The 17,589-nt window shown below is 28.1% G+C and overlaps 1 protein-coding gene across 4 annotated transcripts in view; it reads right to left on the bottom strand.

Annotated features, from left to right (window-relative positions):
• LOC108694491 (phosphatidate phosphatase LPIN2) overlaps positions 1-6,127 on the bottom strand; it is a 21,635-nt gene extending 15,508 nt beyond the window's left edge. For all 4 annotated transcript variants that reach the window (XR_001932085.1, XM_018204041.1, XM_018204043.1 and 1 more), the window contains exon 1: positions 5,798-6,127. The gene's annotated coding sequence lies outside the window, so the exon portion shown is untranslated. The remainder of the gene's footprint in view (positions 1-5,797) is intronic.
• Positions 6,128-17,589: the final 11,462 nt, after the last annotated feature.

The following is a 17,589-nucleotide window of genomic DNA, read 5'->3' as shown; positions in this document are numbered from 1 at the left end:
AAAAATATATATATATATATATTTTTTTTTCATGCAATTTATGTTATTATTTATAAAGAATTTAAAAATATATGATACATTATATCTTAGGCTTAACATGTTAAAATTCGCCATTGTTCGTAAGATAACGAAGTAAGATAATGAAACAATTGTAACATTATTGCTATGTAGTTTGTTATGCCTACGCGAGTAATTATACATTAAATATACAATTGAAGAAATGTAATTCGCACTCTTCTCGAAACGAGACGAAATGCAAATTTAGATATTTGGACGATCGCCTAACGGAATACGCTGTCATGTCTACTAAAGTAAAAATGGTAAAGACAAGCGTTTGTTCTCGTCAAACGAATTGTCGAAAGGATGCGAACTTTTCGCCGCGGTATCAGCTGATACGGCTCTCTATGGCTGATACTTGCATCCTCTGATATTTTCTTTTACTTGCACAGAAAGCATTGAACTGTTTCTCGACAATTTTATTATATAACCTCTTCTGTCTGTGTAAATTGCAAATATATTGCAAATATAACTTTCCGAAGCCTTCTATCGGCAAACAGCCAAAACTCTAGCGAGACAAAACGCGAAACCTTGAAGTCTTGTACGTGATAAATTATTCTTGAATAATCACCATCATTGAATGAGCTGTTTTCAAATGATTCTGATAGTTGTTTTATCATAAATATTATTTACTGCAATGCTGACACAATAAAAATAGCATTATTTATAAATTAAAATGAATAAACAGAATAAATTTATAAAAATAAATTTTATAAATTCATTGTTTTAAAATTTAAAAAAAATCAAGAATATTAAGAAGCAGACTTTTTGGCAAAAAAGATTTTTATAGAAGAATAACATTGTAATTTTTCTGTCAAACACGTAATATAAAAATAAGTGCTTTTTATCTTCGATGTACTGATGTGCGTCATCGTTGTGACAAATCATTTTTAAGTTATTGTCACTTGAATGAGATATTTTCAAACAACTCTAATTGTTGTTTTATCATAAACATTATTACAAGTAACGTTTATCTATAAATTAAGATACATAAACAGAATAAATTTATAACAATAATTTTGTTAAATTCATTATTTGAGAATTCAAGAAAAAATTAACAAACAAAACTTTTTGCGGAAGTTATTTTCATGAAAGAATGACTTTGTAATTTTTCTGACAAATATGAGGTAGATATAAATGCTTTTTATCTATAATATACTGTGAATCATCATTTGTTCAAAACTGATCAAAGTCCCGCTTGTATAATCGCAAATCAACATAACAAATGTCGAATTCAAGTTTATATCTTTCTCTTGCTAATACAAATAACCTAAGAAATCTTACTTAAGAAATAGTAGTAATTACATTAAACAATCTACAGATTTTAATCCTAAAACTCAAAACATTCTTACGGAAAAGTAAACTGCTATTAGAAATCCCCGATCATAAAATTTACAGCTCTGTTATTATTTGTAAAACTCTCTTATTATTTGTAGATTACAATCGCAGTACAGTTGCAAAACATGGTTTTAATTAAGATACCTCTGTCGAGATCGCGAAATTAATTCCATCGACCGTTGCCCTGTGCAATCACTCGACAAGCATGCACTGGTGATTAACTGTGCCGTCGGTATCTCTCGCGATTAATCATCATTCGTATCACGTGTACATATATACGTCGCACGCGGGGAAATTATCGTCGGCAGACAGAGTGGGTTTTCGACAGGTTAATTTTCCAAACAACGACCACATTCGATTTTTTGGATAATTCATCGATTCCTCAATTTGTTCGTGGCATGCACGTTATGTAATTTTATTCGACATGGCATTTGCAATTTACGCGCGATTGCCTCGCGCATGAGAAAGACAAAGAGGCTATTAGCGGCGAAAGTTATTTAATTGTGAAATAACCGCGAGCGGTTAGCTACACTTCTCTGTCTAGTCCACTGCTAAAAATTGCACTATTCGCAATAAGCGTAAAAACAATTAAATTGTTGCTTTCGTGATTTTCGCAAAAATCTTGAAAATGATAATAAGTTGCGTGCGTAGCGAGTGCGCGAAATTAGCTTCCAATTTGTCCGTGAAATTATAGCGATAATGTAGCTTTCTAACATTAATATTGCGAAAATCCAGTTGATGCTAATCATGTATTTAATAATACTCGGTAATTAAATATAATTACCGAGTGTGCAGTTGCTTCATTTCTTGAGAAAATTAAAGGTATGAGTTTTTCTCTCTATTCCTCATATTCTTATCTCGTTTTATTAATGTCAAAATCACGCGAAAATTTTTTTGCAAATGGCAAATCAACATATTTCTCGTCTATAAATCTAGGTTATTCAGTTTCACGTGATTTCAAATTATATACTTCATCTAACTCTACAGTTTATCTCACCTTTATACTTTGAAACTATTTCTCGCTAAAAGAGAACTTATGTTGTTGATGCGGTACACCAACGCGGAAATGAAAGAAAATAGTCTCGTGATCCGCTGTTTTGAGATTGAAATGGATTCGCGTGCGACCGACATCACCGATCTACGATTTCAAAAGTAGAATATCCGAATGAGGCAGAGACGATGGCGACTGGCCTTCGTCCAGGTGAATTTCTTTGACCATGGACCTGGCACTGAACACACAATTGTGATGTGGCATTTATTTTCGAGTGTCTTTACAGTAAGAACATCCCAAAATTATCAATTTCGCAAACGAAGAATACAAAAATTTTAAATCTTCAAATAAAAATACGAAGAAAATAAAAGAAAAAAATAAAATAGATTAAATATCAAAATCTTAAAATTCATTTTTAATTATTAAATACTAAAATTTCAAAATTTAGTAAAATATCGAATTTGAACGGCTTTTTTGAACGATTAATATAAAATAAATAAATGTTAAAAAGATTTTAGGGATAAAAGATCGAAGAGTAGTGTATATATTTATGCTAGTCATTGTCTAAATTTCGAAATACTTAAATATTGAATTTACTTAGTATTTAATAATTAAGAGTGTTTCAAGATATTAGCGAATATTTACCTTATTTTAAATTGGACACTAAATATTTCTCAAAATTTAGTATAAATAAAATATTTCGAAATTTGTAATGACTATTTTAGACGATGATAGTGTACATTGTACACTTTGAAGCTGTGATCCGATTCACACCCACAACGCTCGTGAACATCATTTGTCCTTGTTTAATATTTAATGAACAAGGATGAAATGATTTCAATAGCAGTAATGAGCTTGAATCGCAACCTTAGTGTCCAATAACAGAGAATTTCAAGACTTTAGCATTATTTAGCTTCTCTTATCTTTTTCTTCTTTGTTTTATTTTTCCTTTATTTTAAGACTTAAAATTTTGAATTCTTTGTTCGCAAAATTAAGCGACCAGTAAAACAATCAAATTACACATATCAAATGCGTCATTCACAAAAGCAATATCAATTCATTTTGAACAGTTCTCTATTTTTTTTATGAAGAAAAACAAACTTTGTACTTTTGTAAACACCATCTTTTACTTGTATAAAAAATAAATATTTTCGTGATTTCTTAGAATGTGTAGAATGTAAAATTCTTTGGCATGTCACTCGTGATAGCTTTGAGCTTTGTTGATTCAGCGCTCTTAGAAAGATCAAAGCGCAGGAAACATGAAGATAGTTACCTCGAAGCCATTATCATATGTGCAGGCAATGAAGGCATTATGCAATGAGAGCATGCAAGAAAATTTTCTAGAAGGCTTTTCATCTACATCATATTCATTATTTTTCCTAGCGTGCTGTGAATCTCATTACTACATTACGATCAATATCAAATAAGATTCGTGTAACGTTATCAAAGAATTACAGCCAGGAAATATACAATTTATTTATTTATTGAAATTTTAATGAAATATTTAATAATATAATGACCTAATTTAATAAATTTTTATTGATTTAAAAAATCAAACGTAAATTTTTCGCTATAGAATGTAATAAACAAGAGAAATTAAAATTTTCAAGTATTTGAATACTCGCTTCAATTCTGAGATATTCAACTATTAAAAAATATTTTGCTCGTGTTTATCGTTGAATATATATAGTAATTATTTTAACATCTTGATACAGGTACAAAAAAAACTCGTAAACACATTTTTATTGCGTACAATTTTACACTTGCGTCGTAATCTATTATAAAAGCTAAATGATCAACAAGATAGTCAACATCAATGATTATGCAGCAAAGTACAAACATGTTTTCCCTCACTGACTCATGTGCTTTCCATTGGCGTTAACGAGTTTCGAGTGCGTACTTTGAGTGCCATCGAAATGAGAACGACTAGCTTCCGCGAGCTCAAAGCTCAGTCAGATTGACACGATGAATTGCGTACAGTGGCTATGGGCAAGTTGTATGATATATGCATAATTTTGTGAACATTCGCATAACTCTTTCTAATAAATCTCTCTTTTGGGACTTCAGAAATTTTTGACAGTGTTTAATTTTATCCATTACACTTGATAGAAAAATTTTTTTCGTAATGCTAATTATAAATATTGATTTTAATCGGATTATATTTCATAATCACGTTGTGAAGAGAAATATTTTTTAAAAGTCTAAAGTGGATACGAATGCAAAAATATAATGCAAATGATTTTGTATTTGTAGAATTCAGAAGTGGATGAATATATTTGAAGAATTTCTAGATACTTAAATAAATAGGTACTTAAAAAAAAAACACTTTGTCTTTAGTTAATTAACATTTGCCTGCAACGATTCTCGGTTCGGAAACGATGAATAAATGATCTTTGTTTCTAATAATTGGCATTAAATATGTAGATATATGCAAATTGTTATTCAACTATGTAAACAATTTTATTCTGAAGTATTATTATAACGCGAATAAATTTCACAAATTTTTTTATCGATAATGTTCAATATTATAAAATATAAGAAGCCATAAAACAATAAAACTTCTTATTACACAATTTACCCTATTTGTACAAATTAAAAAATTTAATTATTACATTATTTCTTTCGAGAAACTAGAAAAGATCAAAGTTATTTCAAACACTATGAACTTTGATTTTTTTTCGTTGTGCTCCTAAAGTGAATTTTCAAAAAAATCAAAAAAGTCAATTTTATTGACTTATTATTAATTTTCCATTTAATCAATGTAACAAAATGGGTAAAAAGAAGTAAATAATAAACATATAGGATAAATCAGGATAATTTGGATTTGAATTAGCATGTATTCAATCAAACATACAAAACATACACTATTGATGCAATTGAATACATTAAGCAATTTCAATTTTTTAAACAATTTGAAAATTTCTGTTAACCTATCCAAATTACTTCGCTTTACCCAATCATAAAACTTCTTCCTTTATTAAACGACGCATTATTACAATATATAAAACTGATGAAGCCAAAGGTCGCATCCAACGCCCTTTATAAAAATTTAATAGATAATAAAAGATAATGATTAATCACTTACTTTGAATATTAAAGACATTGTTAAGTGCTTTTAATACTTAAAAAGTAATTTCCAATATTAAATTAATCAGTATTAAATTGAATTTCTCTGAAGGGACACTTTAGTAAAGGAGGATTAATTCTGAGAGATGCAAATAATTTCCAATATTAAATTGACTGGTTTTAAATTGAATTTCTGTAAAGGACACCTTACCAAAGGAGGATTAATTCTGAGGGATACCTTCTAAACTTTATTAGAAAAGCAATTAGGATATCGCAAACAGCAGACTGCTATATCCATATAATCAATAATCTTTCGCAAGATGACGAAAATGTTACATTACTCACCTCGAGAAAAACAAAAAGATATCGAAGAATGACACAAATGAACGTTCCTCAGCCAGCACGTGACGCGAAGAGGCTTGAATGAACACTCTTGCGATTTGCGAGAGCTTTTTTTTAAACACGTCCAACGTGTTCGAGCGGTTGCATTTGATTGGAAAAGCGACTTCGAAGTTTATATCGTCACGAATCAGTTGTGGTATCGGTCTACATACGTGTGCAAATGTGTGCGTGTACGTGTAACTGACGTTGCGTGCGAAGGAGCGCGAGCGGTGCATAAACACGTCCGACTTGTACGATCGACTGAAACAAACTGAAACTACAGGCGACCGCGGTCCGAAGTTTATCGTCATGACGAAAACTGTCTAGGAATATATGTTTGTTATGTACTGGGTGTACAGAAAGAATTTAAACCAGCCGTTAAAATTAAAGATAGCAAACAATCGAAATGATTTATAGATAAGATCTGTTTCTTTTGTTTCAAAATAGCAACGTTTCAAATTACTTGAAAAAAATATGTACACATATAAGGCGCAATAATTTATTTTTTTTTAAATATGTAATTAAATAATTATTATAGTAAATAATTATTACATTAACACACAGTCAATTTTCCCTATTTTTATCATTACAACACTAAGTAAAAAATATTTAAAAATGATTAAAAATTCCTTTTTTTTTTACTTTCTTTATCTTTCAATCAATAGAGTTTTAAATAACTTCCGTGCTTTTCTACACATCAAAATTTGTATTAAATTTAACACTTTCAAACAATCCATTCTGTATTTAGAACAAATGAATAGGTTAAAACGTAACATAAATATTATGTAAAAATTAACACAAAAATGTAAATATTTTAATATAATTTGGAAATATATTTTTTCAGTAAAATCAATATTTATAATTATTATTAAATTAATTCATTTATCTTACAATTTATTTTTTTTAATTACATCATTTCTATTATTTGTCTATTTACTTATAAATTACATAATTGTATTATGTTAAATTAATATTAGGTTAAAAATTCAATACACGCAAATTTTAACAAAGATCGATTTTAAGTATAAAATATTTTTTACTGTGTGATAATCAATAATATCATATTCGTTTTACACTACAGATTATCTATCCAGGGTTACATAAAGTTGTATGTATTCACAAATGATCACGTCATTCTATACAAGAAACATGCGTGTATACGCACTTTCTGAGTGTACGTGCGACTGGTGAGACCACGCGATGTGTTTCGTATGAGGAGGAGCTTGGTGATTGGTCGTTAACGTGTCGGACCAGCGAGCCTCTTTTGCCGCAATGTAGGAGACCAAAGAAACCAAAATGTGTGAAGATTTGCGACGAGCCATATCTCGCGATTGACCACGTGTCGAAAAAACAATTTTTGTGAGACTCACGCTATCAGCAATTAGTTAATTATTGTGCGACAACAAAGACTCGACCTCGGAGGTGTACTTATGCTCCCCCATCTAACAAATCAGCGTAATTTTTTAAAACCACGTGATAACGTTCGAATAGGTCTTGAATGGGGGAATGTATTTATTGTGACATAGACTTTTTTTATTAGAACTATTATCATTAATGACACGACATGATAACTTGTGTTTTGTCATTTATTTCTTGATTTTTCTCTCAAAAATATACAATGTAATAAAATAATAATTATCTTTTAAAACATAAAATAGTTTGAAATAATTTTTCAGACAATTCTTCTTTAAAATATATATAAAATATTTTAAAAGAAATTTTTATTCAAATAACATTTATCTTTTAAAATATATTTTTAAAAACACATTTATTATTAATTATCTTATTAATAATTTAATCTAATTTAAAAGTTTGAATTTTAATACGTATCGAAGAACTTAACGATTTAAACTTATAGTCAGCGCAAACTGTAACACAATTAATGACATGAATAAAAAAATATTTCATAATGTCTTGATTTATCGTTTAAATTATTTTTAATAATGCGAAATATGATTAATATTTCAACTAATTTTCAAATCATGAAAGCAGCTAATTAAATTTTTTTTTGTTTTCTTCTTATTCGTATTTAAAGATCAAGTCGTATTTAAAGATTGACTCGTTTTCACACATATCAGCTCATTTTAATGTCGTAATATAGACGATACAAAATTGTTAACTTGTGAAATACTATTTTCGACTGATGAATTTCAAGAACGCATATAAAGAACGCATATTGTTTAATATTCAGCTTGAAATAGAAAAAAGAAGAAAAAATTTTAATTATTACGAAACAATGATATAAGACCTGTTCACCGCGCATTTTTGCAGTAATGTCACATTGCATGTATATTATATAATATAACGAGGTGAAAGTTTCTTTTTACGATAATCGTTAAAAAACATATTTATTTAAGGATGTATATGTGTGTCAAATTTCAAAACATTAAATATATAAAAATTTCAGATTGTTCTATTATTACTTTTAAATATTTGTGTAAAATTTGAATAAAATTCTCTCATTGATTTAAAAGTTATTTGTTTGTCTCTATTTTTATGTAAAATATGTAATATAATATACAAAATCGTTTTGTAATATCATAATATTTGCAAATTTGGTGAAGAAATAACATTAAAAATTAAATCAAATTTTATATACTATAATACTATATATTATAATAACTATAATAATAAATAATTATTGAAAGATTTGGACTACTTATTCCTTTAAAAATTATTGGCCTACTAAAACTATGTGCAGCAACAAAATATGATTATTTTGCTGCATTATAAGTCAAATTATTTGTTGCTTTATTTTTTTTTGCAATTAATTTTAGGACGTATTCACGGGCTAGTAGCATCAAAATTTTTTTATATTAACTTTTTTTTGGCTGATTGTTTGATTAATATTTTTAGCTAATTGTATAGTCAAAACATCCTTAATTACGTGTCTTATACAAGGTCATATGTTTATATAATTACTATTTTTAGAAATTAGCATAACTTGTGATATTATTGTTGCAATATTGTTTTGTTTCAATTATTTCACAAGAGTGCTAAGCGCTCTTGGCACTGTTTTCATTTATCGGAATAAATATTCGTGACTCTAGAGACAAATATTGATTCTAGTTCGTTACAAATACGAGTAACGGCTCTGTAAAATATTGAAAAGAAAATTGCAAAAATTATATTAAAAAATTGTCTATTTACATATCTATTAATTTACTATCATAGTCACAATAATAAATCGAGATAGTACTTCGCTTTGTTTATCAATTCAGGGACGAATATAGAGAATTGCCTCTCAAGAATTGCCATTATACTTTTATCCATATGACGCACAAAGTTGAACAAAGCAATCGCGTGTTATCTGCTATTGTATAGTCAACACGATGAGAGCTACGTATATCCTGCTCGTCGGTTCATAACAAGAAAACGTACGGGTATTGTTGACTCGTTATAATTTCTGCTACGTAATACAAATCATATAATATAAGAAAAAAGCAGCACTGTCTTACATACACATTTGTTCATACTCAATAACTTTCAAACCGGTTCGAAAAACAAGGTATATCTACAAATATTTCTTCTCTTTACAAATTTATTGTATAAAAATGTGTAACCGACATTAATTCAGTAAACGATTTAAAATTGTAAGTGAAACAAATAGTTTAAGTACGTGGCATATTAAAAACAGCTAATGGAGTTGTTGATTATCGAACTAATTAAGATTTTGACATGTTGGCTGATATATACGTAGAGAGCCATTCAACTTGATCATTGATCATCGTACAAAATATCAAAGTGCCATTCTCAGAAAATATTGGGTTGACAAGGAAGTAAATGCGTTGTTTTAGCTCAAAGTTGTATATACAATATCTTCGTCAATAATAAATGAAATTTAAAAAAAGGGATTTTTTAAAGTTTGAAATCTTTACTTTTTAAAGTTTACCATATTTTTTAAGTTTATATGAATTTGATTTTTTTTTTATTGAACATTTCTCTCAGTGTATTTAGCAGAAAACCAAAAATTTAGAAAAAATATAAAAGATTTAATAATCTTGAAATCAGAAATGCGGAAAAATTAAACTCTAAATGTATACGGAAAGATCGATTTTCGAAAAATTTTCTTCTCACTTTGTGAGTTTGTAACGTGCTCAAAATAAATTTGAGAAAATTTTCGACTACCTATCGAAAGCTTGATACTTTCTCTACAAAATCGTTTTTTTTAAATATTCCTACAATTTTTGGTTACTGAATTATCGCCAAATTAAATAAAAGGATCATTTTGACTTTAATTGCTCATAACTCCGTTAAAAATTGTCGTATCGTAATTTAAAAAAGAGATTCTTAAAGCTGAAACTTTACTCTATCAAGATATGTTTATATTGGTTGGTAAGAAAGTAATTGGTTTTAAAACTTGAAATCTTTACTTTTAAAAGTTTACCACATTTTTTAAGTTTATATGAGTTAAGTTTATATAAGTTTGGTAATTTTTACTGATAGATGCCTTTTAAAAAAACACAATTATTTTTTTGCCAACTCAATACAATTGAATAAAAATACAATAGGATTTTATCGTTCATGTTAAATATTTTTATCTTATAATGTACTTAAGATATCATATATGACGAAAAATATACATGGAAAGACGGTTTTGCTGCAGTATCATCAAAATAATTCTGTAGGACGATTAAGCTGATTGTCAGAATGTTAAAATTTTTACAGCATTACGTTAAGCTTAAGTATCCTATATAATTATTTTGATGACAAGATTTTCTCAGAGATTTAGCTAAATTTTTGAATACACAAATCAATCTTTCCGTATACATTTGGCGCTTAATTTTTCCACGTTTCTGAATTCAAGATTATTAAATCTTTTATATTTTTTAAAATTTTTGGTTTTCTGCTAAATACACTGAGAGAAATATTCGATAATCATTTATTTTGTTGATATGACTAAAATAAATTTTCTTATTTTTTTTATTTAAAAATCGTGCTAATCAAAATCTAATCAAAATTTGTTTAAACTAAATTTTGATTAGAACACAACACAATTTTAGTTACTTTTACTCTAATCCAATTTTGATTAAGACAATACAATTTTTAAATAAAAAAGTGAGAAAGTTTTTGTTAATCACATATCAACAAAATAAATAATTGTACTCCCCAAAACATTTCTTTCACTATATAATTTTCTACAATATGCCCTTATACGCGTCAACGACAATCCTGCTCACGTTTGTCAATCTTCTATCCCGAATCTCTCATCTGTACAGCTTCCCCTTGCGTTGGCGGTGCAGTCTCTAAACTTTCTCGCGATATCCCTTTCCGCGATAGCAGATGGTCTGCCTTACGTCACGGTCGTTGCGAGGTCACCGACCCTGGATATGGCGAGTGCAATTACTAGCCACCATGTATCCGCGGCTTTTATGTGCAGATAAAAACGGCAAGCAATAGGAGTTCCTCCAAAGGCGAAAATGGAGTAACAAGAACGCGCTGCCCGCGGGTTTCTCTTCAAACGACCTCAATCGTTCAACCGCACAGAAGGAGAAAGCAATGCACTCTTCTGCCTCTTTGCTATCTGTGTTGCGGTAATCCACGATTCGTACAATGAAGCACTCGATTATCCAAACGAATTCCTCTGGCGTTACTCGAACAATTATCCTTTAGGAAATACGTACGCCATTACGCTAACTATTTCTCTTTCTGTCCAAAAAGGAAAAGAGAAATTGAGACGAGACTTGTTATTACGAAGTATTTAAAGCGTTCGTTAATTTAAAGGAATTTTTTTTTATTTGGTAATGTCTACACTGAAAAGTATGGAGTGAAATAATTTCAATCAAATGTTCAGTGATGTGATCAAAAATATTTTTTATTTTTCTTTAAAAAAAAAATTTAACAATTATTACTAAACGATTTGTTATATTATTATATTATGTTTAGTAACTTATTAAATATTTAGAAAAATTATATTTTATTATATTAACCAAATACAATATAATAATAATTTGAGTGAAATTATTTTACTCAGCATTTGATAGCTATTGTTAGATTTTTTTTAACATATTAATTTTAAAAGTTAATAATTTTTATTAAGATTTTAATTTAATATGAAGTATCTTGCTTCTGATGCAAGAAAATATCATTTAATTAAAATTTAATATTAGTACTTAAGAATTTTATTAAGATAATAAAGTTTTAGAAGTAAAAAATACACAAGATGATGATTAAACAGGCTTCTAAGTACATTGCGTAATAATATCTTTCTGTATATCTTTAGAGATATGACAGTGTAGAGCGAGGTGACGATGTCGTCAATCGAATCGAGAAGTACCGCTCTTTATTATAATACGGTAAATATACAACAGATAAGTCGCAACAACAAAACGCATTTGCGATAGCAAATTAAAAGCTGTCATTAGTATCATTGACGCTTCTGATTGGCTGTTGCGAATACGAGTGCAAATGCTTTTTGTATGCTACGACTTATTTAGATAGCTTTACAGTTGTTTATTTAGTTACATCGAAGTGTAATCGTGGTGTGCGCGTGCTCTTACGCATCAGATTTCGTAATTGAAGTGTAGTAGTAAAGATATACGTCACGATATACACCCACTTTTCCTCGAACTGCGATTGGTCCATCGTAAACGATTCGTCGAGGACGAATTTGCCAGGGCCGACAAACAAGCTTGTTTTTCAACTCGTGACTTATTTTCCGGTGCGTCATAGTGCCAGGAATTTAAAAATCAATAAAAATGATGGATATGTAGAAAGAGATAAAAAGTGTTTTTAACAAATTTGAATAACATCTAAGATATAAACGACGACAAAATTATTGTTCATTACATTGCTTGTTCCTTCTGGTACTAAGAAATAAGTCATTTAGCAAGAAATTAATTTACATATTCTATTTGCTCTGGTAAATATGCACGATTGTTTACAATTTTTATTGCAAAATAATCTAGAAATTAGAAATAATAAATATGATGAATGGATGATATAAAGAAAAAATTATCATGCAAATAAATATCCATATAATAATTTAAATGGTAAAAAGTGAAAAAGTGAGAAATTAAATAATCTTTTAATTTTGTAAAAATATTTGATAACGTCGCATTTAAAGTTTTTATATTTTGATAAAAATTAACCAAACATTTTTAATCTATGAAATTAATTAAATTTCTATAAGTTAAAAGATTATTTAATTTCTATTCTATTATCTTATTGTTTAAATTATTATATGTATAGTCATTTATACATAATATAATTTCATTATCATTAATTTGATGTTTATATTTATTACTTTTTATTTCTATAATATTTTGCTATAATGTAAATTATAAAATCAAATCATTTTAATAAAATCAAAAAGTAATAAAATTTAAATAAAACGTTTCTTTGATTTATTTTTAAATTAGTATTCGTGGAATTATGATGCAATTTGTGTTCCAATTTCTTGTTTTCTCGCAATCGAATGATGATCAAAAAAAAAATTCATGAAATATTAATTTAATTAAATTTTGCAATGTTATATTAATTGAGTTTTACAATATAGAGAGCGCCACGTAACGAAGTCAATTCTGCGTCGATAACAAACATTGAAAAATCTCTAGGTAGAGATCGACTTTATCTGATCGTTAATTAGAAATAATGACCGGTATTCTTATAGTTTGTTTTTATTTCGAGATTATCTTAAATAAAAAAACAATGTCTTAAGATAGCTTAAGATGCTAAAACATTAATGTCTTTAGAATGTATTCCAATATTTATTGTCAATACTGAAAATTTATAATTCACATTATTATAGATTTTTAGTATTGACTTTGACTATTAAAATATACCTTAAGATATAAAATACAAAATACTTTTCAATAAATTAAATTAATTCTATTTAAAAGTTAAATTTCTACCTAATGAAAAATAATGCGCTCCACTGAATAAAAATAACTGGAAATTATAATAACAGTAAAAGTAAATTCTTTATTATTATTAGAATAAAAAAAATGTAACAATGTTACCATTATATATAAAAGTAAGTAATGATCGTTACAAAAAACGAGTAAATTAATGATAACGGCGTTACAAATTACAAGTGCGTTATTTTTCAATTCCGCTATTTTGTTTTAACGACTAACAATCCATGTTTACATGATATTCAGATTAGATAATATTCAGATCAGACGATATATATGTTGCTATTTCATATATCGATATAAAATGCAGGAAAGCTGCGTTTTGTATTGCGACATGATTTATAAATAAATATATAAAAAGTGGTTAACAAATACAAGCAATAAATAAAAGGAATAAATATACACTATCCGCAGGATTTACGTAACAATATATATATTAATAATCTTTCGTTACCGAATTTTACATAAATTTTCTTGCATGCATTCTTGTAACGATCGTTGTGCAAATAAACGCAAGTATGTTAAATCAATCCCAAATTTAATTTCAAACATATATCTCAAGAAACTTAAATTATATTAAATTGAACTTAGTCTGGAAATTGTGTGTCTACACAGCGACTTCAAACTCAATTTTGAATGTAACAACGAAAACTGAATTAAAAATATTATAGATATAGAAAAAAATGTTAAATAAAAGATTGTTATCAGAGATGATTTACAAATAGATACGAGGAAATAGATACGAGGTTTAAATTTACAAAATGACACGTTATTGTCAGATTATTTTCCCATTAATAAGTTATTAAAAATGCTTCTTTTTTGATGTTTTATTTTTTGGTACTTTGCACAATTTTTAATTTATTATGTGTCTACTCGAATCATCAGCTTTTTTGTAAGAAGTTTCGTTCTTTTTGTTATGTAAGTTTAAATTAATTAAAAAAAAATATTAATATTGACCAATTTTCTCACATTATATTTGTTTTAAATAATAATAAATCGGACAATTTAATAATAATTTATAATATAATATATTACTCATGGTTCGCACAACTTGTTTGACTTTATAAGTAACATTATTTTTAACATAAAATTGTATCCTCGATATAATAACGACAAAAATTATTGTAATTCTTATATATAGCAAATCGGACAATTTGATGACCAAGATTCGACAATATTGAACATTTAATAGTTTGACCATTAATTCGATAACGAAAGATTTTTTAAATATATATATATATATATATATGTGGTATTGCGCTGCATAAATCCTGCATGCTTCTTTTATTTAATCCTTAACATGATTCATATTTTCATTTTATATTTTAAGTACTTCTGATAATATTGATTTTTCCTCTTATTTTTTATACTTCATTATTAACTTGATGGCTGATGATAAAAACGTAATCTAAGTGTATAATTCCTTTGATTGATGATCATCAACAAGATTAATAGAAAGAGTGGGGCTTGATATCTGATCAAATTTATTTGAGAAATTTATAAAGCGAAATTTCTATAGAAATTTGAAATAGTCTCGTTACAATGGCCATGAAGCTTGTTTATATTCTGATTCTTATTCCTTTGGTTTCGGCCGAGCTAGGAACTTTGTAAGTGTGCGATAACATTTTACTCATATTAAAAATTACTTATCTTAACTTTTTAATGTTGTTATTTTAACTTTATCTTTAATTTTTCGATATCAATTTAAAAAATCAATTTTAAATCTCAGAAACATCTTCTAAATGTACGTTATATAGAGTAATTATTTATACTTCGCTTGTAAATTCTTTTGTTTCATTATGTAAAACCTATTTCATTTTTCAATTTAACTTCTTTTTAATATTATTTAAAAATAGAATCTACTTTAAATCAAGATAAATTTTCAATAATTATAGGAATATTGCTGAGAGATTTGCGGGTGCTAACTTAAATGCTCTAATAGATCGTTCTATTCCTCAAATTTCGCAATTTATAATCAATCATGGCCTGGACCCCCTTAACCTCCCTCCAATTATGAAAAAATTGTTGATGGTACGTAACGTTCTTACTCAATTTATAAAAGGAATAGTTAAATCGCGAGATTATTTATTATTAATTATGTTTAATTAAACAACAAATATGTCATAACACATTACAACAGATCTTCACAAAACAAAGATTCAATAATGCACTGTGAGCTTGAATTTAGCATGAATTTAGTCGAATAATGCCATCGAGGAACTAGTTACATAAGAATCCGTTATTACAGTACGTTACAATTGCGAGAGGTTGCCTCGAAATTCGGGAGAAAGCTGGGTTTCGGGGTCAGAGCTGAGATTTGAGGTCAACGGGCCGCGATATGAAAGCGAGCGCACTGCTTAACCTCGGGGCCGTAGAAAGCGAAACCGAAGAGTTGGGCCTTGGACGAGAGCGAGAGTGTATCCCGGGATGACACTTTCGAGCGTTGACCTTGGACCGAGGTAGATCACGGTCGAACCGAGGTCAATCCTCGCTTCGTTTTCGCTGATCTCATTTTTGACGCTTCGAAGGCTGACGCGCAATACCTTTGAACTTGAACGAGAGAGTGAAACCAAGGTTTTACTTGGTAGATCGAGGTAGAAGGCAAGCTCGAGCTCAAGTTCAATGCTGCTGTTCAGCACAAGTGTTCTTTCCGTATCACGTCGGGCGCGAATTAAATCATTTATCTTACGGTACTACCATGAAATTGAATAAATTCCTCTCTCTATCTCAAATAAAGAGAATATATCTCAAAGGCTTTTCGAGAAAAATTGAGGATTAAAGGAGAAACAAGTATTTTTTAGAAGATTAAATCATATTTTATAATATTCTGTGTACTCTTGTAAATCCATATTGCACAGAAGCTTACAATAATATTTGTAATATTTGTTGTAATGTTTTTGCAATATTGCTGGAATAATCTGGAATACTGCTTGTAAAGTTTCCTTCGATATTAACATTTATATATTAATTCTCCAGAGCTGATAATAAGTCTAGTTGGGACTCACTCATTATAAATCTGTTTAAAAATGTCAAAGAATTCAATTCTTTTAATGCTACATCTACAAATTTAGATTATTTTTATCGTCGTTCTGTTACGTCAGTCTATTTCCTTGAAATTAATTAATGCCTTTTAATTAATATAGATAAAATAAATAGATCTTACAAACTCAACATCAATAATTGCATTAAAAATTTTACGTCAATTCCAAGATTAATAACTCAAAGTTTAACTCAAAAGTTAATAACTTCAACGTTTGCAAGCATCTTTATATATATTTTGAACTATTTGATTATTTGATAGAAGTATAATTAATTCATTTATAATTAAATAAAGGTTTTACTCATCTGAAAAGTAATGTCACATTTAAAAGTAAATTAATTACTTAATCGCGCCACTGCAGGCGAGCGATTAAATAATTTAAATGTTTATTAAATATTGTTGAGAAAGCGTACACATTAGTTTCGCGTTATATCTTATTATTTTAAAGTATGCATAGAGATAATGCAGCTGATAAGCAACGAAATCTTATACGTCTCGCCCAACTACTCACATCGCCATGTAATTTTGCGTTAGATTTGGTTTCTGATATAATGTTCTGATATAATGATGATAAAATGTTCGATCACGATAATGAAATTATACATTACGATTTTATTTAAGATATAATATGCTTATTTTAATTTTATGCAAGAATCTTCTACAAACTTCGAAGTATGTCGAACCAGTTCCATACAAAGTTGACCTCTCTTTGCACTCTGGAATATTGAAATATTTGTCCAACTTGAAGCGTTATGGCGACGCTACTATGAATTACGAAGATAAATTATTAAAACTGAATATCGGTTTTGAATTTAAAGAATTAGAGGTAAAAAAATTTCTCCATTTTCTCGTTTCTTTAA

Source organism: Atta colombica, unplaced genomic scaffold (assembly GCF_001594045.1).
Source record: "Atta colombica isolate Treedump-2 unplaced genomic scaffold, Acol1.0 scaffold12, whole genome shotgun sequence".
Taxonomy (NCBI): domain Eukaryota; kingdom Metazoa; phylum Arthropoda; class Insecta; order Hymenoptera; family Formicidae; genus Atta; species Atta colombica.
This window is presented reverse-complemented; position numbering and strand designations above follow the sequence as displayed.